General features: G+C 39.7%; 1 pseudogene; it reads left to right on the top strand.

The window, feature by feature from the left end:
- Positions 1-27,313, top strand: part of LOC112133037 (RNA-binding motif protein, X chromosome-like) — an 89,480-nt pseudogene that overhangs the window by 15,663 nt on the left and 46,504 nt on the right.

The raw sequence follows: 27,313 nt of genomic DNA, 5'->3' as shown, positions 1-27,313 counted from the left end.
CTGGGCAACAGACTGACACTCCATCTCAAAAAAAAAAAATTGTTTTTTTCTTAGTCACAATACCTTTAAAGTTGGCTGGGCTCAACCAATAGATAAGCTACTACTAAGCAAGCTATATAAGGAGCCTCAGCCCCATCAGTTGTTGTATCTAATATGTACACGAATGAGACCTAAGCCCTTCGTGTTGGCCAAAACACATCAAACCTGACCCTGCTCTACCTACATTGGATTGCTTACTACCAAATTTAGGGTCAGCCCTATAGTTGTATAGGTTTCCTGGAAGACTTAGTTTCTTCCTTTTAACCTCTGACCCAGGTGGCTTGGTGTAGTGGATAACTTATTAGGATACTGTAACCAGACACAGATTTGGCTGCTCATGGCTGAAAAGCCAGACATGAGAGGTGAGGGTTGGTGGAAGGAAAAGCAGGTTTAACTGGAGAGCCAGCAAACCTGGAAGATAGTGAACTAGCTGTCTAAAATGCCATCTTAAATTTTAAAATTTATCATAGAGTTTTTAAAGGGAAATTTGGTATGGGAGACATGGGGGAGTGGTGCAGGATGTGGGGTCTCTGTGTCTTTGTTCAGACGGCTAGTTTGCATAATTCTCTCTGGAGGTCTGCTTCGCATCATCTTTACTTCAGCCCAGTGGTGGTGGACTAATTGTTTGTGACCCCTGCTAAGTGGGAGGGTGCTGCAGCTGGGACTCCGCACCTGGTTTGTTTCAAGATTAGCCTCTGGAATTTCTTAAGTAGGAACATAATTAGATACGCTTGCATTGCTGGAGGGGAGTGTCTAGAGAGGGAAGGAATGAAGGGGTAAAAGAGGAGGGAAGGGAGAAAAAGAGAATGAGTGATTAAAAAATATGTTTAAAACTGAGATCCTGGGTTACAATGCTTCTGTCTAGTTCCACTGAGTTTTCCTTCCTCCCTACCCCCATCTACTCCCTGGTTCTCATAGTCACAGCCATTCTTTCACTACGTGACCCTGGTTGGACACTTGTTGCTTGGACTAGGAGTAGGCACTTGACAAAAACAAAATTTTGATTTTTGAAAAGGTAAATAAGAGTTCCTTCACTCTCAATTTGGGAGTGAGAATAAAATAATCCAGTCTCAGTTTGCAATCTCTCTTAAATGGAGGAGATGTAAATTCTTGAGCTGTAGGGGTCCATCTTCAACCAGACAGAATGCTTACCAACAACATTTCCCTCCTCTACCTTGTAATCCCATTCACTGATATCAGTGAAGAAAAGGAGGAAAAGGATGAAAGACTGAATGAAGTATCACTATGACTGGAGGACTTGCAGAAAGGAATGACAAAGAGTACTGCTGCCAGTGATGAAGGGCTTGATTCCAACCCATTCCAGAGTCTCGGCTGTAGTCCTACTCCTTATAGTAAGAAACACTCCCTCCTTTCTATTGAAACTGCACATTGAGTATCCCCAGTATAAAAGTTTGAAGTCCAAAATGCTACACTGAGCATTTCCTTAGAGTGTCATGTTGGTGCTCAAAAAGTTTTGGATTTTGGAAGATTTGGGATTTTCAAGTTATGAATACTCAACCTGTAACTTGGTAGTTTCTGTTTCCTGCAGCCAAATGAGTATAAACCAATACTCCAAGATTCTTGCATGCCTTCTGATAAAATTATTTAAAAAATACCTTCAGAGCCAGTTTATAAGCCAACCATAAAATCAGTTTTACAACATTATAATTACCTTTTATGAGTTTGGTGACATTTAATACAGCATATAATCAGTAAATGCTTACTTTGTGCAATGCACAGTTCTTGTCAATCAAAGGAATCCAAAGATTAGTAGAAGCTAACAGTTTTTGTGGGAGAGAAAACAATTTACAAAGGTAGTGATAGCTAATAAGTTCCATGACAAAATACAAGTAAAAAGAGTAGAGGACAGATAAAAGAGTGATTTATTCAGATTTTTAAAAATTATCAAATGTTGAAATACTAACATGCTGAGGAGTATATTGTGATCCAGTGATAGAATGCAGAATAGAACAAAATCTCTTACTTCAAGGAGCTTAAATTTTATCACAAGGGTAAACACAAGGGTGTTTGGCAGCCAAAGGAGCACTAACCACGTGTTGGGGCTGGGGGCAGGTTTGAGAAGGCATCCAGAAGGGACAATATCTAGGCAGATATGGAAAGATAAAAGATTAAATAGAATTAAATAAAGGTGGGCTAGAAGAAAGAAATCTCAAATACAAAAGACTGATGAATTCTTTTTTCTGAGACTGAATCTCGCTCTGTTGCCCAGGCTGGAGTGCAGTGGAACGATCTCGGCTCACTGCAACCTCTGCTTCCTGGGTTCAAGCAATTCCTCTGCCTCAGCCTCCCCACTAGCAGGCGCCCACCACCACACCTGACTAATTTTTGTATTTTTAGTAGAGACGGGGTTTCACCATATTGGCCAGGCTGGTCTCAAACTCCTGACCTTGTGATCTGCCCGCCTCGGCCACCCAAAGTGCTGGGATTACAGGTGTGAGCCACCGCGCCTGGCCAAGAATTCTTTTAGCAGCATTAAATGCCCAACTCTCAGATTCCATTACTCCCCACTTTCCTGTTTTTGCTCTTATCTGTTGGGCTCCTTTTTAGTCTTCTTCGTCCTGGGTTCCCTCCTCTTTCCCCTCCCCTCTCCTCTCCTGCTTGGAGTGTTTTTAACTAAGCAGTACAAATCTTGAGACCAGAGCTGTGGTCAGTGGGTCCTGTTAACTTCCTGAGATCTGTGCCCTTACCAAGTTCCTCTGTTACCTATGGGTAGGCTGCTGGGATCCCATCCTCCAGAAGTTTCCATGCCACCAGCAGGCTGAATGTTTTTGTGGCAGTCATACCTCTCCTGAGAGGCCTGACTCTCAGCCTTAGTGGGGAAATGCCCCTTCTAAATTTTTTATTTTTTATTTACTTATTTTTTTAACTTATTTTTTGAGACAGGGTCTCGCTCTGTCACCCAGTCTGGAGTGCAGTGGCACTATCATGGCTCACTGCAGCCTCGACCTCCTGGGTTCAAGTGGTCCTCCCATCTGGCCTCCCAAAGTGTTGGGAATACAAGAGTGAGCCACTGTGCCTGGCCTGCCCCCTCTAAATTTTAACATTTTCTTCTTCGTGCACTCTGCATTGGCTTTAGAGGTAGTAGCCACCATCTGCAGTTGCTATTTCTATACCCTTAGAGTCCTCTTTTATCTCTTTTAGTAGTTCGCCATATTTACTACTTAATAATTATTTATATTAAACTTTTCTGTTGATATTACTGGCATGTTTTTAGTCTCCTTATTCATCCGTGGTTGATATAATGAGGCAGAGAGGTGACTTGGGAATGACTCCACAAAAAAGCACAAACCAGCTGGGTGTGGTGGCTCATGCCTATAATCCCAGAACTTTAGAGGCTGAGGTGGGAGGATCACTTCAGCTCAGGAGTTCAAGACAAGCCTGGGACCTTGTCTCTGCCAAAAATATAAAACAAAAATAGCCAGGTGTGGTGGTGCACACCTGTGGTCCTAGCTACTCAGGAGGCTGAGGTGAGAAGATCTCTTGGGCCCAGGAATTTGAGGCTGCAGTGAGCTGTGATCGTCCCACTGCACTCCAGCCTGGGTGACAGAGTGAGACCCTGTCCTAAAAAAGAAAAGCACAAAGCATAATATAAAAGAACTGAGTAATTTGACTTTATGAAAATTAAAGACTTCTGTTCTTTAAGTGATACTTTTCAGAAAATGATAAGGCAAGTCAGTCCAGTAGAAAATATTTGCAATACATATATCTGACAAAGACTTGTGTACAGAATACACAAAGTATCTCAAAAATAAGAAGACTGTTAATTTGCTAGGGCTGTCATAACAAAATACCACAGACTGGGTGGCTTCAATAACCCAGATTTATTTTCTCATAGTTCTGGAGGTTAGAAGTTCTAGATCAAGGTGTCGGTAGATTTGGTTTCTTCTGAGGCCTCTCTCCTTGGCTTGCAGATAGCCTTCTATCTGCTAGAAGCCTTGTCTTCTCACGGTGGTGTCCTCACATGGTCTTTCCTTTGTACATGCACATGTCTGTGTGCTAATCTCCTTATAAAGACCAATGAGAAACTTGCAGTTTGCATGGTCTGAGTGTTCTCCTTATTGCCATAGTCCCTCTCCTCCTATTGTAATAATCATTTTGAATCAAGTCTCTCCTTACCCAAATCCACATTTGTTTTTATTTGCCATTTCCATCCTGCTTATCATGTGTTCAGCTGTGGCAGCCTAGTGGGAATTGAGCAAATACATAGCCAACTACAACCTAGGAAGGTATGTATTGTGCAGGGCCTGTTACATCATTTTCATGTAAGATGAAAATGCTGAATGCCTTATTCAAAAAAGAAAGGCAAAAGTGCCACTAAAGTACTAAAATATGTTTTTGCTTTTCTTCTATAGTCTCTCTCAACTTGTTACGGTGTCTCTTTTAATTTAGTGTAATTGTAAATAAATAAAAATTAAATTTTTTATTAGCATGAATTTACTATTCATCATTATATTGTGCAATGTCAGTTAAATATATGTATGGCCAGGTGTGGTGGCTCATGCCTGTAATCTCTGCACTTTGGGAGGCTGAAGTGGGAGGATTGCTTGAGCCCAGGAGTTCAAGACCAGCCTGGGCAACAGAATGAGAGCCCTCTCTCTACAACAACAACAAAAAAAAAGCTAGCTGGGTATGGTGGCACATGCCTGTGGTTCCAGCTACTTGGGAGGCTGAGGTGGGAAGACCCTTTGAGCACAGGTGGTTGAAGCTATAGTGAGCCATGATCACATCACTGCACTCCATCTTGGGCAGCAGAGCAAGACCCTGTCTCTAAAAATTAAGTAAATAAATAAACAAACAAAGAAATGCAAATATAAGAGCACTTAATTCATATGTGGAATTACCAAAATTACATAATTCATACCTCGTTCATACATTCATATGCATTTTGTTCCGAAAAGAAGAGAGGAAATGCTGCACAAAATTAACTCTTTTTTTCCCTTCTTGATAGGTGCACATTTTATGAAAACTCTACTTTTAACTTACTGAAAAAGAAGGAAGGGTTGAAAGAAAAAGAACTATGAGTTCTTCCATATTTCCCTCTCCTTCTATGTCATTTTTAGCATAGGTGGTTGGCCAATACTGGGAAGTAACATGAATAATAAAGGATATGGTAAGCTTCCTTGATTGTTCATGTTTCTTACAATGCCATTGCCTTCCTTTTTCATTCAAAGCAAATTCTTGTTTGAATGAAAAATGTGACTTTTGGGGCTGTCTGCCAACTCCACAGTCATAGACCTAACATGCTTACCTTACACTCCCTTAGAGTTTCTCAGAAGCTCCATCTCCTCCACCATCACCACCATCCTCCTACAAGCTGCCATCCTCTATCACTTGGACTACAGAAATAATTTACTGAGTAGTCTATCTGCATCCTGTAATCCATTCTACACAATGCAACCAGAGGGATCTTCTCAGTGCCAAATCTGATCATGTTATCCTCAGCAAAAAAACCCTTTAAAGCTTTGAGATCAAAGACAAAACTCCTATAGACACCTGCACATTTTGCTTCTACGTTTTCCCCCCTAGTTTCAGTTTGCAGCCTCCATATCAGTGCTCTCCATTCCTGAATACTGGCCTCTCAGCACTTTGATTAGCCCATTTATTTAGACTCTTTCCTAGAGAACCCTTCCCCACCTCCTTCTAGCACCTTGTGGAGGTAAAGTTAAATACTAAATTTGAACTCAATTGAACATAGACACAAACAATGGTCACCAAGTCCTGGAACAGGTTGTGTGAGCCCCTTGAGGCATTCGTCCAGCACTGTTTCGGAGAAATCTCTATTTCAGTCTATTCCTATATGTTAGTTGTTGAAAAACAACAGACAATAGCAAACACAAGTTGACCTTTTTGTGTTTCTTGAGTCTAGTTGTGAAGGGCCCTCGTGACTGGGCCTCATGCCAAACAACTCGTTACAAAAAGAGCTATGGTCTCAGACCACACCGAAGCTTCATGAGACCTCTCCTCATCTGTGCACGGACAAGTGTCTGACTCTGGAGCCCAGGCTGTTGCTTTCCAGTCTGGTGGTGAATCCTTCAGTCTGGTGAGTGTAAATATATATGTATCTTTTCCCTTCTCCTCTCCCCATTGCAATTTGCTTATTACATCCATTTACTTATTACATCATTTGCTTATTATATCTGCATTGCCATTTACGTGGGATAAAAGTTGTTTACCCTTAAAGGGATTGTGTGTGTGTCTTTTCTTCTCCCCTCGCGTGTTTCCGGCACAGAACACCCCTTCTTCACCTAATGAAATTCCACTTATCCTGTAGATGAAAGTTCAAATATCCCTTCCTCAAGGAAGCCATCCCTTACCTTGCTGACAAGGCCAACTATTCTAATTATTTCTCATAGAACCATCTACCTCTCCTTGTAGCACTCATCACAGTTGCACTTGTATATTTATTTTTGTTGTTATTTGATTATTATCCATCTTTTCTAATGTGTACATAGAAGAAAGAGAAGAAACCCCCTTCCTACATATATATTTTTTGTTTTCTTAACACTTGTTGTAGATGGTGATTGATCATTTATACAGGAGATTGCCTAAATAATGTATCTTTCAGAACAGACCATTTTTTTTATTGTTCATTATTATTCTGCACCACCTTCCATACCTAGACCTTTTCCTGATACCTACTAGGATCTTAACAATTAATCACTGATGAAATGATAGCCAAGTTGATTAGACTTTTCCTTCTTAATTCTAAAGAATTGCTGATTTCAATGAGTGCCTAAGTAGCACTGGAAATAACACGTCAGGATGCCTGAACACTTCCTTTCTCCTTTGTCTTCTAGCTTTATCTTAGTCTCTTTCAAAATCTCAGTTGCAGGATGGGTATGCTTCTAGCACTTTGAGATGGAGAGTTTCAAGGATTCCCATGATCTTGCTTTAGTGTGCTTATCTGCTTATCTCTCTTCATGTCCACTCACCTATGGGCCCTTTCCTTTTCTGTCTGTCACTTATATAGCTTATGTTCAAATCCCCTCTTCTCCTCTTGTTAGGCCAGTCTCATAATGTTTCCGACATCTGGTATGGTTTAAAGGAACTCCTGCCTGGAAATAGAAGTTCTTTCCAGACCATGATATAAATTTCTAGTAAAAGCAAATGAATGAATATATAGCAAGAAACAACAATTCACAAGGAAGTTACCCTGGAAGTGGGCTGTTGTAGTAAAAGGAGGCATTTGCCTGTTACTGAGTCCCAATAGCCTGATCACTCTTGCCCAATCAGGAACTATCTGTCACATTGTGTGGTTTGCCATTGCAGTGCTCAGCAGACTGAGGATTACAGTATGTGCATTGGCACTTGTTATACAGCAAGTGCAAACAGCTGGGTTTCTTGCTGTTCATGAGTGCCAAGATATTATTCCTCATAAGACTTTTTAACTGCTTTTGCAGTTAGTAACATCAGTGACTGGGAAATCAAACATTTTATCTAGTGGTTTGTTAACTTAATGCTATTTTCCAGATGTTTTTTAGGGCTGTTCCTCCAATGTTGATTTGTGGTGGCGTTGATATTTTCTTTCTATAGCATTTTATTATTTTTGAGCAGTGATATTTAATTTAGTTTGGGGAAATGTCTTTTCCGAACTTTTGTTTCTGATGACATACAGTTATTTTGAATCTTGCATCAATCCCACAAACTACAGGACTTGGCCTGATTATAGGCATGACTAGACAAAAGAAGCTCTAGAAGAGCTGTCACACCAGACTTTCACTTTTATTGAGGTTACCAGGTACACTGATAGATTACAGGCCCACAGCATTTTAGAGTCGGAGACATTCTTTACTCAGATCCCCTCTTTATTCACAACAAAATAACTGGAACTCGTAGATGTCAAATAATTTTACCTTAGCCCACACAGCTAGCTGTTAGTAAAATCAGAACTACGACCAGGTCTCCTAGGTACAGGGGAGAGGAAACCTTTTTTCCACGCTTCTCACCTGGAGGCGTATGTGTGAATCCACTTACCCCATTTAGTGGCCCGAGGATTCATTCATTGGCAAAGTCTCCTGACAGCGTTTTGAAGAGGCAGAACAAACTCCTGCTGCCAGTCTATGGAGCCATCACTCTTTCCCAGTGAGCAGCTGGCATGTGGCCAGCCTTCCTTTCCTGCAGCTTGGACTGCTAAAGTATCACGTGGATGGAGCAGCTCTGTGCAAAGCCACTTTTCCAGAACTGTTTCCATGTCTCCACTCCCCAATTCATCCTTCTCCCCACAAGCTCTCTCCTACCACACAAACACACCAAGGGCCTCTTAAAGCTTTCTCCATCCATAGTGAGAGAGAGAGGGGAGAGAATCAAGTTTGGTATGCTGGAACATACATGTGAGGCAGAAAAGTTCTGAAAGTTTGACAGCAGCTTATAAATAACTCGGGGTAGATGTTGCCGATGATGGGAAGTATATATAGGAAACACCATCACTAAAAAAAATGTATTCTTTGAAAATGAAGGATGACAGCATACAGACCAAACTCCCAAAAGCTTAACAGAAATTCTCATAAAACTGTAGGTAGGCTTACATTATATTACACAAATTTTAAACTCTGGATCTGGGCCGAAAACATCACCTGCTTTAGGTCTTCAAATAGACACTTAAGAGCTATGGAATAATACAATTGACCGGGAAAACACTTTAAGATTTGGTTGTAATCTACAGACTGTCAGCTTAGGGGTAACTGGTAAAGTAATTTGTGATCTCCTTTTGTCCATTTTAATTGATGATATTCCTCTGCAGCAAGCCTTTCAGGAGAAATCAAAACACAGCTGCTACATTGTAAGTCCACAAGTGAAATAAGGAGCGTCCAGTGGATAACAAGAAGGCTCCCAGAATAGCTCCTCAAAAAATCTGCCTTCTTCCTTTACTACCAAGAATCCTAACCTGTAGGCTCAAAGATGATTCAAACATTGAGGGCAGTGGTACTTGGGATTCAAAGTCACGTTGGTGCAGAAAGGAGTCCATAGCATGCTGTTGACAATTTGACCAGGTGAGTCAACAATAGCAAAGAAGGCCTAGAATATGAGCTTTGAAATCCGACTGCAAAGTCACCCCTACGAGAATATACCTGATTTATCTTGTTTGATTATATTGACACTTTTGCTATTTGTCATCATTTCAGCATGCATGCGCTTAGATTTGTTAGTCCCACTGTCCTGTAACATCTCCCAATCCAGAACACATTAATGATCAGTAGACTGTGGCTGTCCAGTTTGGTGTCACCTTTAAGGGGCTCCTCTCTCCACGTAGGCCAGGCAAGACTTCACTGCACATTTACAGAACAAGGACCTACTGTCTCAGATGCCTGACTCACCAGCTCCTCTGCCCTGCATTCTGTTCTCTCACTCTCTTGGCTTCCAGTGTTGTTGCCAGTGGTTTGGGTCCTCACCCTACTCTTTCACCTCAATGCTTAATATAGCCATGTTTGGCTTTTGAATTTGCTTTTCCTCTCATCTACATTTTCATCTCTCCACCTTGGCTTGAAGTAATCACAATTTCGGGATAACAAAGCCATTCTATGCTTGGCTTTGGTAAGTCCCTAGAATATACCAAGTCACAGCCAGGCACGGTGGCTCACGCCTATAATCCCAGCACTTTGGGAGGCCAAGGTGGGTGGATCATAAGGTCAGGAGTTCAAGACCAGCCTGGCCAACATGTGAAACCCCATCTCTACTAAAAATACAAAAATTAGCTGGGCGTGGTGGCGGGCGCCTGTAATCCCAGCTGCTCGAGAGCCTGAGGGAGGAGAATTGCTTGAACCCAGGATGCGGAGGTTGCAGTGAGCTGAGATTGCGCCACTGCACTCCAGCCTGAGCAACAGAGTGAGACTAGGTCTCAAAAAGAAAAAAAAAAGGATTTACCAAGTCACTTCCTGCCCTTTGTTATGGACTCACCACCAATCTGTCCCAGCAAGGCCCAAATACTGTTTAAGGAGTGATGGTACTGAGTAGCATTTTAAAAAGTTTATTCAGGTAGGTTGAAATAAAGAGGTTGGACATGTAAATGGGGAGTGAAACAATGGGTAAACTCACCTGTTCAGATTATTCAGCTATTCAGAAAAAGAATACATGCCTTAAGTGCTCCAAGGGAATACAATTTGATGGCATTAACACGTTGCTTTATTAAAATGTCCTGTATTCATTGGGTATATATATTCCATTTGCCTATTAAACTCTTAGCTTCTCAAGGGCAGAGATTGAACCTTCTCTTCTTTCCCCTGCTGAATAGACACTCAATTTTAATTTTAATTTTTTAATTTTATAAAAATTGAAATAGTGTCTCGCTCTGTCACCCAGGTTGGAGTGCAGTGGCACCATCATAGCTCACTGCAGCCTTGACCTCCTGGGCTAAAGTGATGCTTCTGTCCTAGCTCCCTGAGTAGCTAGGACTACAGTTGAGATCACCACACCCAGCTAATTTAAAAAAAAATTTTATGGAGACGGGGTCTCACTATGTTGCCTAGGCTGGTCTTGAACTCCTCACCTCAAGTGATCCTCCTGCCTCAGTCTCCCAAAGTGCTGGGATGACAAGCGTGAGCCACCATGCCTGGCCTACAGTCCATGTTTTAAAGTGACAGATTCATTAAACCAAGGCCTATATGTCTGAAGTGTGAGTTGTCGATTTGGGTATAGATGTCACAACCCATGTAGAGGGCAATTCCTGTGGATTGTAAACATGGTAAATCATACTGTGTGGCATTGTTTCCCCTACCTCCCCACTCAACCTCAAAACATGGACATTTTTATTCAGGTGAAATTGCATTAAAGTAAATTTGACTTTATCAAGACAACCAATATTGGGATCTTCAGTCAGCAAAACTGATGTCTGTATATGTGTGTACCCATGTGTATGTGTTTATGCATGGTAGTGTGATGGCACAAGGCTGGGGAAAAATTAGTGACAATTATCAAAAGAAGACAACATTTAGCCTTTATTGGGGGTCTGAGGAAGCGGGGTGGGGGGATTGTCATTGCCAGGCCACTTACCTTTTCCCTCTTGCATTACTTAGTGAGTGGCTTTGGTAGGTGGAGACCTTAATAATACATTTTCCTCTCTAGCATGCTGTTTTCACTGTCTCTACTCTAGTTCAGGTCTTCATCAATCTCAGACCTGGATTATTGTTAATAGCTTACTCATTTATTTTCCTATCTCTAGTTCTTCTTCTAATCCATCCAAAACACCCTTGTAAGATTAATATCCCCAGAGTACAGGGCTGATTGTGTCAACTGTTTAGTCATAAATGTCCAGTCACTTTCATTTATTTAAATTCCCCATTTTTCCTTTGTTCAGCACCATCCACAGTCTAGTTCTAACCGAGGTTTCCTACTCATCTCCCAGTAGTATCTTCCTGTACATTCTCTTTCTGCTCAGTGGGGAGCTCACTGCTCCCCAGCACCCTCAATGCTTCTGCCCCTAGGCTGTTCCAAAGCTGACTGCCCTTCCCTGCAATGTCAGGCATCGGAATCACTCACATCTTCCAAGGCCCAACTTAAAAACTACCACGTCCAAGGGTCTTCCCTGAACAGCCCTCTGGAAGTGTCATCTGCCACCTCTGTTTTGCTGCAGTATATTGTAGTTTTATATTTCTCTACTCTTTTTTTCATTCTTATTTATGTACCTGAACTGAGTGGTTAAGTGCTGTGGGCTAGATGGCCTAGATTTTAATCCCAGATTTGGTCATTTACATGATCTTATGTATTAGCCTTTTTAAGTCTTGGGTTATTCATTGTTAAATTGATAATAATTATAACTACCTCATACTTTCTTTGGTGAAGATTAAATGAAATAATGAATATAGTACACTTACCCCAATTCTATTTTAATTTTTAATTTTTTTTTGAGATAGAGTCTCGCTCTGTCCCCCAGGCTGGAGCACAGTGGTGCCATCTCGGCTCATTGCAACCTCTACCTCCTGGGTTCAAGTGATTCTCCTGCCTCAGCCTCCTGAGTAGCTGAGACTACAGGCGCACGCCACCACGCCTGGCTAATTTTTGTATTTTTAGTAGAGACAGGGTTTCACCATGTTGGCCAGGATGGTCTCGATTTCCTGACCTTGTGATTCACCCGCCGTGGACTCCCAAAGTGCTGGGATTACAGACGTGAGCCACTGCGCCCAGACTAATTAATTAATCTTTTTAAGAGGCAGGGTCTAGCTCTGTCAGCCAGGCTGGAGTGCAGCGGTGCATTTATAGCCCAGTGTAGCATCAAAATCTTGGGTTGAAGCGATTTTCTTGCCTCAGCCTCCCAAGTGTCTAAGACTACAGGTATGTGCCACCTCTTATGGCTAATTTTTATTTGATATTTTTTGTAGAAATGGGGTCTTGTTATATTGCCCAGGCTAGTCTCAAACTCCTGGGCTCAAGCAATCCTCCCGCCTGGGCCTCCCAAAGTGCTGAGATGACAGGTATTACCCATCACAACCAGCCTTAACCCAGTTCTGAACACACAGTAAATGGTTGAAAGTTATAAGTTATTGAGTTTGTTCTATTGTTATGTTTTAGTGTCCTTTCTAGACTCTAAGTTTATTGAGTGCTAAATCTGTCTCAATGGCAGGGGTCAGCAAACTTTTTCTGTAAAAGACAAGATAGTCAGTATTTTAGGTTTTGCTGGCAAAATATCTCTGTCATATATTCTTTACTCTCTCTGTCCCCTTTCTAAACAATCTTTTAAAATGGAAATTCATCCCCAGCTCACAGGCTGTAGAAAAACAGGCCACATGCTAGCTGTGGTTTGCCAACCCCTGCTATATAGTCCATAGTGCCTGGATTAGTGCTTTGTAGATGTTAACTGAGAAATGTTGTCTGGTTAATTCAACAAGCGATTGCATGATTGAACTCTGTAGAAGTGACTGTGTTTTTTATCTTTTGCAAATGACTCCCTTTGCCCCTTTTCACCTTGCACCATTCTAAGTCCTGAATATTTCCAGTGAGTCTGATTCTATGAACAAACTGGCTGAAGCCCCTAAAGCATGGGGCTGGGGGTGAGTTGTCCCTTCTGCACAATGCTTCCTCTCCGGGTTGTCAGTTTGTTTCTGTTCCAATCTAGCCAGGGAGTTGTACGCTGAGTCAGGGAGGATAAATTATTCTGGGACAAAAAGTGGTACAAGTATTAGAACAATATTAAATGCTGTATTATTGCATTTAGACGGCAGCTTTTTATGTTTCTCCACGAATGTGTAAAATCCATGCTCACATCCTGATTTTAATTGATGTCTGACAAATCCAGACTTACCGTGGCAAAAGAAAATGAGAATGTTAATATTAGCATAACTTTTCTCTTTGCTAACTGGATTTACATATCAACTCCTGGGATAGCATACATTATTTTTTTCTTTGTGCCTTGATATAATCACAACAGCAACAATTACCTCTATTAGGCATCTTTCTATAGGTACATAGGAATATGGATGAGGATGAATGGCTTACTCCGAGAATTATTATTACTAAAAATTTAAGCATTGGCTTTGCTTCCCTTACAAAGTCTACTTTAGGAAATAATTAGTATTACATAGTAAATTTGAAGCACAGACTTATGTGTATCTTCACCCTTATTTAAAAATACTTCTCTTTCATCTTTTCACAATAACTGTGAGGCTGATTATTATTCTTATATAAGGTGAAATCTGTAACTTCACATGTTGGCTCACCAGAGCAATATTAAGAGAGATAATCATCAGCAACATCCACACAAATTGCATTCCTTAGAGCAAACCAATTGCATACTTTGAAGGTAAGTGAAATGATTCTTCACGGAGAAGTACCAAAATGTCCACTATGTGGTGCTGCTGTACCTGAATTACACAAAAGAGAGTAAAGCAGTACACTGGACCCTGAATTACACAAAAGAGGATAAAGCAGTACACTGGACCCTGAATTACACAAAAGAGGGTAAAGAAGTACAAAGTAATAATAATTCCACCCACAAATTCATCATCATCATTGTTCAAGCAATTGGGAAGACAAAGAAGAAAATATGTGATACTTAACTTATTACTATATGATGTAAAAGAAGCTATTTTTTTTAACTTTGTTTCATATATGGAAAGAAAACTATCTTAGGAGAGAAGCTAATAAGTAAATGTGGGTGTTAATTTTTTGGAAAAACAATCAGAAAGAATACATAAACAGAAATTTTAGGGCATGCAAAAATTATAAATAAAGTCTGTGTGCATCTATATATACATACACACACACATATACATAGAGAGAGAGAGACTTTAGACAATTCTATGTTTTAACAATGTTGAAAAACGTTTGGCTAAGATAACAATTATTAATCTGGGAATTTCATAAAAATTTTTTAGCAATCAGAATTTTACCAAAAATTTTTCAGAATTTTTTCGGTAGCAATCAGAATTCTGTAGCAAGCCAAGTCATAAAAGAAAAAGAAAACCTTAATTTTGATTTCGACTCAAAATTCAAGCCCTATTTGTTTTACTTTCAGGCCTATGGAGTAGCAATATTTGCCAAAATACTAAGCATAAGCTGTAAATTTTATGGACGATGCTTTCATTTACTTTTTAGGATTGAGATGTTGGAAGCTTTATAATGTTGATTATGATGATACCCAAGACTCAAGTTTAAGAAGGAAAGGAAGCAGTAAGATCATACCTGCTATTAGTATAGTCATCACAGTTGTTGTGTAAAGGTAATGTGAAACAATGCAGAATATTTATGTTTTAACAGTTTCCATTTTATGCGACCTGTGGGGAATGAGAGTTATCCAAACTATATAGACTGTGCCCCTCTTCCCTGCGAAGCAGCGAAGCCCGCAATGAGAACATTACTGCTGCTCTGGTACTTGCCTCTTATGGAACAAATTTGCAAAGTCTGTGGCAGTGATTCATAGTTCAGGAAAGACACACCTTTCAGAAGCAAAGATGAAGAAAGAAGGATATTATATGTTTAGTCTTTGCTATTTTTACCCTCTGGTTTTCAGTTAAATTGTGACTTACAATTATTTGGTTATGGTGACCCATTAATTCACCAAACAGAAGCTCTATTTGAGTCAAAGAATCCTTTTTTCAAGCTTAAAAGAAAATGAATCTGCATGTTCTTATACTTTCCCTGTAATATGTTCAGTCATTTTACTAATGCTGAAAGTCTATCCAGTAGACCTGGACTCATCACAAATAAAAATTTAGAGTTTCACAGAAATGGGTAAGGAGTAATTAGTATTTTCATTAAAAATTAACAAATATAAAGATCAAATTAGGGTTTTTTTTTCTTGGCCCTTGTTTATAATATGCACTAAAAATTACTATTGTATTTAGGAAGTATTTTTAATATTGAAGTTGACCTAAATTGTACTGAAATACTTGAACCTTCTGGTTGGGTCATATGGCAGGGACTGTGTGCCACATAAAAATGCCTTTTATGTATTAATTGTGACTATATTTCTTTAGCATCTGCCTCTCTCATTGGACTACAGACACCACGAAGACTGTTTTATGTCAACTGTGTCTATATAAATAGGTGCTTAAAATTTTTTGTAGAATCAACTGGCAAATGAATAAATGATGATAAACATTGCTGAATTAAATAAATGAAATATAAGCCATGGCTAAATTCAACCTTAGTAAACAAATATGTGAACTGTGAGCCATCCAGACTATTCCTAAGACTGAGTGTAGAAGTCCACTGGTAGGAGAAGCATTTAAGATCTTAAGGAACTTACCATCTTGGTTGTTTCCTAAACTTTCTAGATCCTTAACTTCTACTGCAGAATACAGTTTTCAGCTTTCTTTCTTTTTTTCTCTTTCTTTCTTTCTTTCCTTCCTTCTTTCTTTCCTTCCTTCTTTCCTTCCTTCCTTCTTTCCCTCCTTCTTTCCCTTTCTTTCTTTCTTTTTCTTTCTTTCTTTCTTTCTTTCTTTCTTTCTTTCTTTCTTTCTTTCTTTCTTTCTTTTTCTTTCTTTCTTTCTTTCTTTCTTTCTTTCTTTCTTTCTTTCTTTCTCTCTCTCCTTTCTTTCTTTCTTTTTCTTTCTTTCCTCTCTCTCTCTCTTTCTCTCCTTCCTTCCTTCTTTCTTTTTTTTTTTTTCCTGGAGTCTCGCTCTGTCACCCAGGCTGGAGTGCAGTGGTGAGATCTTGGCTCATTGCAATCTCCACCTCCTGGGTTCAAGCAATTCTCCTGCCTCAGCCTCCTGCATAGCTGGGATTACAGGCATGTGCCACCATGCCTGGCTAATTTTTGTATTTTTAGTAGAGGTGGAGTTTTGCCATGTTGGCCAGGCTGGTCTCAAACTCCTGACCTCAAGTGATTCGCCCGTCTCGGCCTCCCAGAGTGTTGGGATTACAGGTGTGAGCCACCGCGCCTGGCCAGCACCTTGTTTCCTGACTCTGCTGTTTCATGACAATAAACCCAACACTCAGATAACAAATAGCTGCATAATACTTTCCAATTTCATCTATGATCTCTAGTCTCACTAGATATGCCAGGTCCATGTCAATAAGCATTATTGTCACCCAGGCTGTAGTGCAGTGGCATGATCTCAGCTCACTGCAGCCTTGACTGCTGGGGCTCAAGCGATCCTCCCACCTCAGCCTCTTGAGAAGCTAGGACCACAGCACATGCCACCACACCCAGCTAGTTTTAAAAAAAAAATTGTAGAGACAAGGTTTGCTGTCTTGCTCAGGCTGGTGCCGAACTCCTGGCCTCAAGTGATCCTCCTGCCTTGGCCTCCCAAAGTGCTGGGATTACAGGCATGAACCACGGGGCCCAACCTTGTGTTTGGTTCTGTGCTAGTATTCTATATACACCATGATGTTTCATTCCTTTATGCCTTTATTAATGGTGATTTCACCACCTTGAATACCTTTTCCTTCCTTCTTTACTTGTGTAACTGCTATACATTCTTTAAGGCTCATCTCGGGCATTACTTGCTCCATAAATCCTTTCTTGAGGCACAAAGCTGGAGTCCCATAAGCTGCTAAACATAGCTCTATTGGAGAACTTAGTATATTTTGTTTTGGTACACATATAAACATTACCTGTTTATATATCCATATTTTCCATTAGATTATGAGTTCCTCAAAGTAAAGCAATCAGAAGCACATTAAAGAGAAATACCTCCTATTTCCATTATCAAATATACAAACCTACTTGTTTCAGTATCCAAATACTCTGTCTTACTTCCAAGAGAAATGGATGGACAGCCATTGATTCAGCTAAGGCCAATTCATCTGCTTGGCACTTCCCTTGCACTTGATTTACAGTTTGTCTAGGTATAGAATTCTACTTTGGAAATAGTTTTCTTTTAGGATTTTGAAGCCATTGCTTCATTGTCTTCTTGCTTCCAGTGTTGCTAAGAAATCTAAATCAATCCTATCATTCCTTCTTTGTTTATAAAAAGAACTCTGTATTATAGAAAATTTAAAATATGTTCAAAGAGAATTATATGATGAGTATATAATATAATGAATTCCTATGTACCCATCACTCCACAATTGTCAATGTATAGCCAATTGCATTGCCTCTACAGCACATTCCCCACTTCTGACCTTTTAATTATTTTATTTTATTTGTTTATTTACTTCCTTTTTTGAGGCAGGGTCTGGCTCTGTCACTCAGGCTGGAGTGCAGTGGTGCGATTGTGGTTCACTGCAGCTTTGAACTCCTGGCCTCAAGGGATCCTCCCGCCTCAGACTCCTGAGTAGTTGGGATTATAGGTGTGCACCACCACGCCTGGCAATTTTCTGTAGAAATGAGGTTTTGCCATGTGGCCCAGGCTGGTCTCAAACTCCTGGGCTAAAGCAATCCACCCACCTCGGCCTCCCAAAGTGTTGGGATTACAGGTGTGAGCCACCACGCATGGCCAACTTTCAATTATTCTAAATCAAAATCCAGAATTACTCTGTTTTATTGTAAATATTATATTTTTCTCTAAAAGAGATAAAGGATCATATTTCCAATCATTTGCATGTAATTTGTTTTATTCTCTCTGAAAGTTTAGGAAATTATTTTTCTCCTTAGAGTTCTGAAATTGTATGATATGTCCATTGTGCCTGTTTTTCTGTGGGCCTTTTCTAGCCGTAATCTCATGTTCTTTGCTTCCAAGAAATGTTCTTGAATTGTTTCATTGATGATTTCTTTGCCCCGTTACTCAGATGTTGGACCTCTTAGAATGGTACTCTAACTCTTTCCTTTCTGTTTTTCATCACTCTGATTTTTGGTTCCACTTTTCGGACAGATTTTCTCAACTTTCTCTTCCTACCCACCTATCACAGTTTCCATTTCTGCTATTATATTTTAATGTCTTAGAGTACTTTTCCAATTCTCTGAATGTTTCTTTTTTATGGCATCTTGTTTTTGTTTCATGGATGCAATATATTCTCTCTTTTTCTTTTTGATAACATATTTTTGAAGCTTCTCTGTCCTCCAAAGTTGCTTTTTTTTCTTTGCTTATTTTGGGTTCCATCTTCTTGTTAGAGGCTTTCTTCACTGGGCCTCTAATTCCTTTGCTCTCTGCTCATGATCAGTAAAGTGCGAGACTAAAAAACTGATGGGCACACTGAGCCTGTGGGAAAGATTTAACTTTGATCTTCACTGAAGTGGAATCTGGGTGGGCCATTTGTAGAGGAACCTCTGCAGTTAGTATCTAGGTCTTGCTCTTAAGTAGGTCAGATTCTGCAGAAAAGAGTTTTTCTCTTTCCTTTCTGGAGGATAAAGGTCTGGCTGCCAGCATTCTGGGAGTCGGATTGAGGAAGAAGACTAGGGTTGTCTGCATTTAGCACTAGACGTGGCATCACCAGATACCTACTCTCAAGACATCCCTCCTCTGCTTCCTCTAGGTTGGGGTCAGGGATTTGGGAATCTAACTGCTTTTCAAACAAATTTACCCACATCTCCTTATTTAGAAACCTGTTTTTACACTCAGTTTTAGATTTCTCCAGTGTTGCCAGTTTCTGATCGTTTTGAAGACTATGGTGCAAATTATGTTGGTTTTGAACTTTCCTTGCTGCCAGCTAGGGATGTGGGTTTCTCAGGATTGTTAAATCAGTTATCACACATTGGTTAGCTTGCCAACTTCCAAAATTTTGTTGCTGCTTTACTATTTTTCTTACACTAGTAGGTTTAGGTATAAAACAAAACTCATTTATTATTCTTCCGTAGGGTTTTAGGAGGGAAAAAAATAGGTGTGTATGTTCACATCATCTTAACCTGAAAGAGTCCCTCCTTTCCCCCTTTTTTAAACCTTAAAATCCCACAATCATTGTTTAATATAAAAGTGAACCCTGTTTCTCATGGAGGGCTTATTGGTAAAATTTCTGGTGGCCAACACAGCCACCGGGGCCTCTGAACTTCTAGGATTTGCAGTGAGGGGAGTCAGCTGGTAGTAGGGGCTGGTTGTACTGGGTGAGGATGTCTTCAATCTCCTTCTTGGAAGCCTCATCCATGTTTTTCTGATAATAGGCTCTGGAGATTGACTGGCAGATTTTGTAAATGTAGGCCATTTGACCCATGGGCATACCAGTGAATTGGTCTTTGTCCAGAAGCAGAACAGATTCTGCTATTGTTGCAGTGTGCTTGGCTCAGTCATTTCCAGAGCCATTCATTCACCTTGTTGAAAGTGTTGGCCTGTTGGCAGTGCACCAAGACCCACACAGACTGCAGAGGGCCCTTGGACAGCAGGGCTGCTGGTGAGGACAAGAGTGCCTACTGTGCAGCTCTGCAACCAGAAAAGGAATGGTCCCTTTTTGAAAATAACCTTCTTCCCTTGAATTCTGGGATTCCACACTTGCCTAGGTTTTTTTTTTTTTTTTTTTTTTTTTCTTACCTCGCTGGCCACCCAATAAAAAATAATTATTTGAGAAATATTTTTTAGAGTGTTTTCTAGATGCTAGGAGCCATTTAAAATAAAGGCAAAATAATAGTGATCAAAATAGACAAGTTTCTCTCTCATGGGCCATATATTTTCCCTTTTCTTTACTGGGTTCTTATTGTTTTTCTGGCCTCTAAGTTATGTTGGGCCCCAAGGTGTGGTCCCTATGCCTTTCCTTTTCTTCCTAAGTGATTTCCTTCAGTTTCATGGCTTAAAAACACATCTATAAGATGATAACTCCAAACTTACATATTTACAACTCAGATCACTTTCCTGAATTCTAATCTCATATACCTCACTGTCTACTCAACATAATCACTTGACGTCTGTAGTGGCCTGACTGGTGGTGCCACAGAATATATTCTACTTTCTAATCCCCAGATCCTATGACTGCTAACTTATTTGAGAAAAAAAAAAGGGGGGGGTCTTTGCATATTTAATTAAAGATGTTGAGATTAGATTATCCTGGATTATCCAGATGGAGACCAAACCCAATGACAGGTATCCTTATAAGAGACATACAGAGGAAAAGACAGACACAGGAGAAAAGTTATTGTGGCCGGGCACAGTGGCTCATGCCTGTAATCCCAGCACTTTGGGAGGCTGAGGCGGGCAGATCACCTGAGGTTGGGTGTTTGAGACCAGCCTGACCAACATGGAGAAACCTCGTCTCTACTAAAAATACAAAATTAGCCGGGCATAGTGGCACATGTCTGTGATCCCAGCTACTAGGGAGGCTGAGGCAGGAGAATCACTTGAACCCAGGAGGTGGAGGTTGTGGTGAGCCGAGATGGTGCCATTGCACTCCAGCCTGGGCAACAAGAGCAAAACTCCGTCTCAAAAAAAAAAAAAGAAAAGAAAAGTCATTTAGAATGTGGAGGCAAAGATTGGAGTGACGTGGCTACAAGCCGAAGAATGCCAGGGAATGGTAATAGCCACCAGATGCTTTATTTAAAATGACGATTGGCAATAATCTAAATGCCTGTCCATAGGACATTGGTTAAATAATTATAGCTCAGCCATTAAATGGAGTGCTGTGAACTGGTTAAAAATTAAAAAAGAACAAGAAAGCTCTGTATATGTAAGAATGAAATCATTTCATTTTAAGTGGAAAAAGCAAGGTGCAGAATAGTATGCTACCATATGGATTTTACAAGTCTACAAATGCATATTTGCAATTATAAACATAGACGCTTTGTAAGTATACACAAGAAACTGGTAACAATGCTTGACTTTGGTGGGAGGTGGGAGGGTTTGAGGAAAGGTTTGAGAGTAAATCTTTTCCCTGCTGCTGAAGTTTTAGCTCACACACTTATTTGCTCTGTTTTATGTTTCTCTCCACACCACCTCCCCACTTCCTCTGACTCTTCTGTTCCTTCTTTCCTCCCCCTCCCTCCCTCTTTCTCTTCTCCTCCTTCTCCTCATTCTTCTTTTCCCCAGCATTTTAAAAATAAGTTTATTTTAAATTCAACATTTCTGGGTGTTTTTCAGGAGGAAGAATTTAAGGTTACACAGTTCATAATATTTATAGATATTGAAGTCCTTATTTTTTAAACATATTTCTGCAAGTGGAAGCTGGGTAAACAGGTCTGAACTTGTTAAAAAAAATTGTGGAAGCATATTGCCAAATTGCTCCTTAGACGATTATACCAGTTTGCGTTCTCACCTGCAGTTAATGGGAATGCCCCCTTCCTTGAACTCTCATTGGCATTTGTGCTATCATTTTTTAAAATGCCAATTTGATGGGCCAAATTCATATCTCATTATTTTAATTTGCACTTTTAAATTATAACGAGTTGAATGTTTTTTCAAAGTTATATTGGTCATCCGATTTCTCTTTTTATCTTTTTTTAAAAATAAAAATGTACACAAGAAAGGCATTGATCACATTCTCACCATATGTGATTGAAACCACAGAGGAAATAGACAAATATATGATAACATGTGGTGTTAGGTAAGGAATCTAACTTTTTTTTTTACAGAATTAACAAAATTTTAAACCAGTTATTTATTAAACATCTACCCTTTCTCTATTGATTAAAAAAGCACTTCACTAATTCTAAATCTGTATGTATTTTGGATGTGTCACTGGATTTGGAATCTTTTTCATTTATCTCTCTGTCTAGTATCACGCCAGAATTAAGTTGTCTACATATTTTGCCTAATAGTTTAAATTCTTCTATTTATTCTTTTGTTACATAATTTTGGAGTTGGAATTTTGAATGGAATTATATTACATTTATAAATGAAATTTGGGAGATTTGAAATTTTAAAACATCAATTATTTTCATCTGAGAACAAGGTATTTTGCTCCATTTATTTAGAATGTCTTTTAGATTATCCAATAAAGTTTATATTTTTCTTTGTGTCAGCACTGCATATTTCTTGTTAAGTTTACTCCAAACTGTTTGGAATTTATAGCCCTTTCCCCAATGGTTAGGTTACTTTATTGTGTTCTTTGTGTCATATTATATGACTCAGTATCACTGTAGCTCCTGGCATACTCCTGCTGTCAGAATAGTTGATGTGAGCTTTGAATACCAAAGGTCTGGTGGATATTATTTATTCTTCTTGTGCTTGAATATGGCCACTTCTTATTCTTTTTACTCTTTTTGTTATGGCCTGTGGAGAGTTTACAGTGACCTACCGCTGGACCAAGAACCAGAATCTGTAGCAGCCTTCCTCATTTACATTTACAACAGTTAACAGGTTGGCTGCCAATTTTTATAGTGCCATCCCACAGTGTGGAGAGTACACCACTTGTGCTTGTGATCTCCACTTGCATATCTAATTTCAGGCACTTCCTTTCTCACAGGACTTGTCCCCAGGGCCCCCTGAAGAACCCTAGAAAAAAGTTAATTGCTTGCTTCCATTTGAACCCAGAGGCTTGCTACTGTATTTGTTAAACATCTACCTGACATTATAGGACATATAAAGAGCCTGATCCTGAATAAGAAAATTTCAAAAACAAAGAGAAAAACAATAGCCTTTTTCTATTGAAGCTCTTTATGCCATAAGTGGGGAGTTGATTTTGTTTGAAGGTAAAATAAAATCTTATTAAAAAATTGTTTTCCATTTTTTTCTTTTTTCTTTTGGCAAAATACACATAAAATTGACCATCTTAGCCATTTTTATATGTATAATTCAATAGTGTTAAGTATATATACATTGTTATGCAACTAATCTCCAGAATTTTTCATCTTGTAAAACACAACTCTGCCCATTAAACAGTAACTTTCTATTCCCCATCCCCTGACAATTACCATTCTCTTTTCTGTCTATGAGTTTGACTATTGTAGGTAACTTTTTATAAGTGAAGTTATACAGTATTTGTCTTTTTGTGACTGGCTTATTTAATTTAGCAGAATGTTCTCAAGTTTCATCCGTGTTGTAGCATGCATCAGAATTTCCTTCTTTTTTTTTTTCCTTTTTGCTGGGGTGTTGTGGTGCGATCTTGGCTCACTGCAACATACACCTCCCGGGTTCAAGTGATTCTCCTGCCTCAGCCTCCCAAGTAGTTGGGATTACAGGCATATGCCACTATAGACAGCTAATTTTTGTGTTTTTAGTAGAGATGGGGTTTTACCATGTTGGACAGGCTGGTCTTGAACTCTTGACCTCAAGTGATCCATCCACTTCAGCCTTTCAAAGTGCTAGGATTACAGGCATGAGCCACCGTGCCTGGCCAGGAGAAATCTCACCATTTCTGTGGGTTTTTGTTTGTTTGTTTTTTAGAGATAGGGTCTCACTATGTTGACCAGGCTGGTCTTGAACTCTTGGCCTCAAGCGATCCTCCCATCTCGGCCTCCCAAAGTGCTGGGATTACATGCATGAGCCACCCCACCCAGCCTCCTTCCTTTTTAGGACTGAACAATATTTCATCCTATGTGTATATCACATACATTCTTTGTTTAATCCATTTATCTGTTGATAAACATTGGGTTGCTTCCACCTTTGGCTATTGTGAATAATGCTGCTATGAATATAGGTGTATAAATATTTCTTCAAGACCCAGTTTTCAAATACTTTCTAAGTGTTTTACTAGATTTATCTTATTTGATCCTTACTACAACTTTATAATCAAAGTACTCAAGATCCCAGTTTTATTGATGTGGAAACTGAGGCATATAGAGGGTAAGTTATTGTGATTCTAGAACTCCTGTGTTTAACACCACTCCATACTGTTTTCCAACAGAAAATCTAGGTATCTTGCACCAAGAAGTGGAAAATACAGAAAAGAAACGAGAACCATGTTTGTACTGGCTGTCTATAAAATAAGAGGTAGGCATTAACTTTTATCATTCACTATATTCAAAGAATAATACAGTAAAAATTATATTCAGGCTATATCTCTTCTGACAGAATGAATTCCAGCAGACCCCAAACTTTTTAGCACCAGGAACCAGTTTCGTGGAAGACAAACTGTGTGGGGCATGGTTTCAGGATGAAACTGTTCCGCTTCAGATCATCAGGCATTAGTTAGATTCTCATAAGGAGCTTGCAGCGTAGATCCTCGCATGTGCAAGTTCACAATAGGGTCCGCGCTCCTGTGAGAATCTGATGCAGCCACTGATCTGACAGGAGGCGGAACTCAGGCCGTCATAATGTCCTGCCCGCTGCTTACCTCCTGCTGTGCAGCCCGGTTCCTAACAGGTCATGGACTAGTACCCGTCAGTGGCTCAGGGGTTGGGAACCATTGAATTATAAATTGAGAGCTCTCCTGATAATTCAGGAAAACAACTTGCTTTTGAGTTGCCTTTCAAAATAAATTTTATTCAGATGATTGCTTTGATATAAATAATCTAGTAAGGCTATTTCGTATTTTCAAAATTAAACTCTCAATTTCCTGTTTGTGTAAACACAGCCATAATGAAATAGATAAGATGCAAATTAAAAAGGAAAGAGAATGACTGGTCTGTGAAAACCTCATGAAACAGAGCTTCTTGTTTAAACTGTTACTATCTACAATTATTCCTTTTAGGGTATTTCTTATATATTAAAATATCCTGTATAATCATTTGAAATATTATTTTAGGAAGGAAAAATGAGTTTGAACAATAGACTTTTCATTGTTAAATAGCCCCTGTGGGAGATACGGAGAGCCTGGTGATGACTGTCACCCCATGGCGTGCATTCCTGTACTATTGATTCGACTGTGTCTTAACTTGCACATATTCCACGTATGCTTTTGCAGCACAAATTCCAAAATCTCATGAGAAATGTAAAAATGTGTGCTGGGGACTGTTTCTTAATGGGTTGTCTATAAAGTAAGCGTGTGTGTTGCATATATGTTGATATTTTTTCTTTTTCCTTTTTTTCAACTTAGCTGCACATTAAAATCATCCGTCTTCCTTGGTCTCAAAACACGGCTGTATTTTCAGGATCAGGAAATAAATATATTTTTGTTTCCTGCCCCCAAAATAAATTATTTGAGTTGTTTTTCTAGGCTGAATTGTATTTCACTTCCTTTTAGATTTCTTTTACCACCAGACATTTTTTCAGTTAGTGTAAAATTTATACCCAGTAAACACATTTCTTTCAAAAATGTCAAGTCCTTTCTAAAAACAGACACTATTTAATACTTCTTCCACAAAATTATCCTCAAGATAGATGGAGAATGTTTTACCAAGTCTGATTAGTTTTGGTTGTACAAAGATACATGTAGCCGTGGATAGATAAAGAACATATTTAAGGCAATTTAAAAATCGTCCCAACTTAAAAATAAGTAAAAGAAAACCTTGCTACCGAGAAAAATACAGAGATTAGAGGTGACATTTTTATAATTGTTACTATACTCTGATCATACTTATACGATGGGGTTTTAGGGTGACAGTACTGGAATCTCATCACAGGGATGTCGATGACAATATCTTGAGTTTAATACATTGCTTTTGGTTATGTGACAGGAACTCAACTCAAATTTGTTGAGATATGAAAGTGATTTTATTTACTCACTGAATCCAAGAAAAGGTTGAACAGGCAAAGCTGTGGCTTGGGCCTCAAGAAAAATTAGAACCAGGTCTTCAATTGCTGCCAGCACCTTTGTCTCTGTTTCTTTCTCTGCAAGTTTACTCCATCCCTGTCACTGTAGACCAGATTCCTCCATGTGGCAGGAAGCATGGCCCACTGACAACTGCCCGAGTCCTCCACTGTTCACCACTGTACCAGACACTGCTGCTGCCCTAAACATGTGCCCTCAGCCCATCTCTGAGGTCACTTGTTGTTGGAGAATTGTTCATCTATGGGTCCCAGGCCTCCTACCTCAAACACCTACATCTTTCTGCCTGAGGACGTTCTCTGGCTAGGGGCTGGAGGAAATGGGCTGGGATGGTAGGACAAAAGTGTCAGGTGGTTAATAGGCCCAGGAGTAACCCTCAGCCACAGATGATGGGAATGTGTGCATAAATACGTTTCCTTATACTGCAGGGAGTGCATTGTGAGTTTTGTTCTATAGGCCTGTTAGAGGGTGCCCAGCAGGACTGAACATCTTTTATTATTGCTTTCTCCTTTCCCTTTCTCACTTCCACACTCTTACCATGCTTCCTGGGATCAGCTCCCAAATAAACTGACGGAATCCAAATCCTTGTTTCAGAGTGAGATTTTGAGATAATCCAGACAAGGACAACCACCAAAGAATAACAGGTTTGGGTTTCCTTTGTGACCCAGTGTAAAATGGTGGAGAAATTGTTAGATTGGCTCATCTTAGGTCGAGTGTTTACCCACAGGCCAAGCAGCTGTAGCCATGTCTTGTAAGGACATGGCATTCACATGGCTAGAATAGGGAATAAAGTATTCTGAGTCAGAGATAAAGGGAGAAAGAAAAGGAGCAGGTTAAAAACACAGGAGGGGCCGGGCGCGGTGGCTCACGCCTGTAATCCCAGCACTTTGGGAGGCCGAGGCGGGTGGATCACGAGGTCAGGAAATCGAGACCATCCTGGCTAACAGGGTGAAACCCCGTCTCTACTAAAAACACAAAAAATTAGCCGGGCGTGTTGGCGGGCACCTTAGTCCCAGCTACTCGGGAGGCTGAGGCAGGAGAATGGCGTCAACCCCGGAGGCGGAGCTTGCAGTGAGCCAAGATCCTGCCACTGCACTCCAGCCCAGGCGACAGAGGGAGACTCTGTCTCAATAAAAACAAAAACAAAAACAAGAAAACACACACAGGAGGATATTATTCACAGAAGATAGGATATATTGGGATGGTGCATTGGTTGGGCATATAGGACAATAGATATTTACCCATAAAGTAGTTAATAGCGTGGTTTATAAAAAGTTTGTTCTGATTCAATGTTTTTTGATAATTTTATTTTAAATTAATTTCAAACTTAATAAAAAACTACAAGAATAGTCAAGGAACTCTAATACGCCTATTGCCCAGATTTACCAACAACTTATGTTTTGCTTCATTTGTTTTTATAATTAGCTGTCTCTGTAAA

Source organism: Pongo abelii, chromosome 3 (assembly GCF_028885655.2).
Source record: "Pongo abelii isolate AG06213 chromosome 3, NHGRI_mPonAbe1-v2.0_pri, whole genome shotgun sequence".
In the NCBI taxonomy this organism is placed as follows: Eukaryota; Metazoa; Chordata; class Mammalia; order Primates; family Hominidae; genus Pongo; species Pongo abelii.
This window is presented reverse-complemented; position numbering and strand designations above follow the sequence as displayed.